Genomic DNA, 3572 nt, shown 5'->3' on the forward strand with positions numbered 1-3572 from the left:
CCATGCAGATTTGACTCCCACCACACGATGTGAGCGTTAGCGTTATCCTTACATATTCATATAAACGAAGGAATCAAGATTCTAAAAGAAGCTAATCCTTTCCTATTTCTGTTGCTCCGATGGCAGGTATGGTGTGGCAGATATAACATCATGAGTGCCGGCCGGCCAAAATTACACACAAACACATCCGACCAAACGTAGTACTAGTAAAGAAACAGTAGCAGGAAGGAACCAGAGGAATTACTACTGGTAGGCGATCAATTTCACAAGCGCTTAACTTGGGAGAGGCAACGTACATAGTTCACCAGCAACTGCAACACAAAAGCATGCACCTGGAATGGTAGCAACGCGTGCACAAGCTAGTCGAGCACCTGTATGTCTTGTCTATGCTATATATAGTTGTCGATCGGCACGAGTGAAACACTCCACGCTCGCGCGCCACCCGGAAAGCAAGCACGTCTCAGCGCACACCATGAACCGCATAACTGTCTGTCTGTCTGTGAGAGGACTTGCATGCAGACTACCTATCCACGGGGAGGAGCCTTGACATCGGTATCGAACCGGGCAGGGACCGCCAGCGCATTGCCGCCCAGCTTCACGATTTCGCTCAAGTCTTCTTTCGCCGACTTGACCATGGCGTGCAGCTTCTTGTTCATCGTCTTGCTCGCGTTCGCCAGCGACTCCTTGCTCATGTTCTGGTCCTGTAGGGTGTTGAAAGTGTCCTCCCTCTTGGCCTGGATCGTGTTGAGGTAGTCGATGTACTTGCTGATCAGCCTGTTCACCTGGGGTTTTGGAGACCTGTGCTCAGGCAAGAACTTGAACTTTGGGAGCTTGGATTCGGCAAACTGCACAACAAGAGACAGAACAGAGCAAATAAACAAGTAGCTTTTGACCACGAGTCATGTCCGGCTATGATATGATAGAAATCAATCGCTGATCAGTCGTACCTATAGGTTTAGGGAAACATGCAGCTCCTATGTACACTCGTGTACACGTGCAATCTTTGCATCAGGAAGAAGGTAACAAAAAGAGGGATTGGCGGTTGGTGTACGTGCCTACTGTTGGCTAGTGCAAGCTAGCGTCGCGTGGTAAGCTCGAGGAATCCATCCAGCAGGCAGCTAGCCTGCTTGGCCTAGGTACGTACGCTTGTTGTAGTCACCAGAATCAATTAAGCTGCTTCCGTAGCACTAGCCAGCGAGGGTACTTCATATCGAGGAGCATCGGCATATTGAGGGAGGGCCGACGCATGCATCAGTTAAGTTGTTGCGAGTATATATCACACATGTGCTAGTACTACGTACCTTGGACTTCACGGGAGCTCCCTGGGCAGATGATTGGTGTTCTCCCAAAGGTCGTCTGCCATCGCGTCCTATGACAATAGCAATAGCAGAATTGTCATCAGGAAATAGCTAGTGAAAGCAACAACAAAAAAACATGCAATGCACATCGGTAGGGATGAAAACGGAGCGGAAACGGTCGGAATTGAGTGCTACCACATTTGTTTTCATATTCTTTTGCAGAAGCAAAAACGAATACAGAAACGTCGGAAATGAATACGGAAACAGATACTATCGGAAACGGACACGGAGCGAATATGGAGCGGACACAGAAACAGAAGTGGGCGTTGACCGGAACTTTAAACCCCCTTGGATCATAGAGAAACACACACACACAAAAATAAGTTTAATGAATTGTTAATATGGCTAGAAAATAGTATGTTTATTTTAGCAACTTAGGATAGTATTGTACTAGTAGTGGACAATTGTGCATAGGGAAGTTGAGTACATGTGCGATATTAGAGGTTGGGCCTCAAATGATCGTAGTTGGGAAAGCAGCCATATGCCTATAGTAAAAACAGAAAATCCATATCCCACCAGAATGGAAAATTCCGTTTCCATGCCTGTTTCACCGGAACACACCATTTCGTTTTTGTTTCCGTTTTCGCATAAAAAATCCATTTTCACTTCCGTTTTGCAAAATTCCATTTTCGTTTTCATATTTCCTCTTCGTTTTCATTTTTCCTCCGGAAAAGCGGAAAGTTTCCACTCTGTTTTCATCCCTACACATCGGCTGGCAATTCATCCATACTAGCTCGTACCAAATACAGAAGCAAAGCAACCATGTTATCTTATTTGTGGCAGTCGTATGTATGAGCAAGCATGCATGCCGAGGCAAGTGATCAAACCAAAAACATTTTCCAATGCAATGCAGAACCTTGTAACTAATGCAGGGATCATGCCTCTATCAGTTTCAGTTTTTTTTTACTTGCTAGTAGTACCATAAAACAGCAGCCCAAATGTATCGCCTATACCAACTAAATTAAGGAAGGAAGTAACAATAATGGAGGTGTGATGTGTTGCTATTAATCACCTATTAAACGAACCAATTCGTGCAGTTTATACGAGGTTCCTAGTGCACGTACTAGTTACTTATATGCCTCACACAGGATTTCATCCATGATTCTGGATCATGTGACTGCCTATACAACCCGGAACTGTTTGCATCCATGATTCCTGCAGCTGGCCTGGAACTTGGTGTCCTGGATTTCAGAGCTAGCTGCAGGCAAAATCTCGCTGAATCGCCCTAAAAAACCTGAAATCCAGGCCAAAGCCTCGCCAAATCCCCTAAAATAAACTGCCACCTGAATGGATGGGCAGACAAAAGCACCTCGCATCCGGATCCAAACCAACTCCATCACGGAAACGTAGAACTGGTGCGACATTCATAATCCTCGCAGCACAGCACCGACGGGAACCGGATCCCCGTCCCCGCCAGCGCCGCGTGCGTGCGTGCGAGGAACTGCTCAGATATCGGGGTCGGCGGGGGCTCGGGGAAGAGTAAGCAGCGAGCGCGCGGAGACCACGGCCGGCAACGGCGAGCATAAACCACGACGGGAAGGATCCTCACCTGCTCCGGAGGTGGGCGCGGCCGGGTGGGTGGGGGGCGACGTCGGCTCGATTCGCTCCGAAGGCTAAGGCGCAGGCGCAGGCGGCAGCGTCCAGGAGGAGGCCGGAATGGAGGAGACGCAGGCTAGTGGCTCGCTGCCTGGGGCTGGGGTCAAGGCATGTACAATGGTGTTATCTTAGAAATGGCATGTAGAATAAATAATGAGATGACTCATAAAAAAAGCTTGTCTTCTCTTATTTAAGATAAAATAAGAGATAATATCTTAGTATAATATGTGTCATCATATTTTTAGGAATAACTAGTTATGAAGATAAGGCTAAGAAATGACCCATTGTAGACATCATTTTTTGTCATCTTTTAATTACATGCAAGACCTAAGATAAAATTATCTTATCAACTATTGTACGTACCCTTATATATCAGGCCGAGTCGGTGTGCACTGCACTCGTGGGCCTCGCGTGCTATCCGCGGCCCTGTGTGGGGATTTGGTTGGCCAAACGCAAATTAATTGCTACTACTCCAATAGAATTAGACGCCATCATTATTCTCGGTCAAAAAAAAAGAGACTGGCTACTCCTAGATTCCATTTTTTAACTACATTACACACTCCCTAAATCTAATCAACTGAGTATTTACTCATCACTCAGCAGATCTTATTTATTAGC

General features: G+C 46.5%; 1 long non-coding RNA gene across 1 annotated transcript; it reads right to left on the reverse strand.

Moving 5' to 3' along the window:
- Positions 1-228: 228 nt before the first annotated feature.
- On the reverse strand, positions 229-3061 carry LOC125533993. Its single transcript, XR_007294394.1, has 3 exons — positions 2908-3061; positions 1302-1369; positions 229-845 (listed from the first exon to the last, which is right to left on the reverse strand). It is a non-coding gene; the product is annotated as an uncharacterized LOC125533993 (long non-coding RNA).
- Between the last annotated feature and the right edge of the window lie 511 nt (positions 3062-3572).

This window comes from Triticum urartu, chromosome 2 (genome assembly GCF_003073215.2).
Source record: "Triticum urartu cultivar G1812 chromosome 2, Tu2.1, whole genome shotgun sequence".
In the NCBI taxonomy this organism is placed as follows: Eukaryota; Viridiplantae; Streptophyta; class Magnoliopsida; order Poales; family Poaceae; genus Triticum; species Triticum urartu.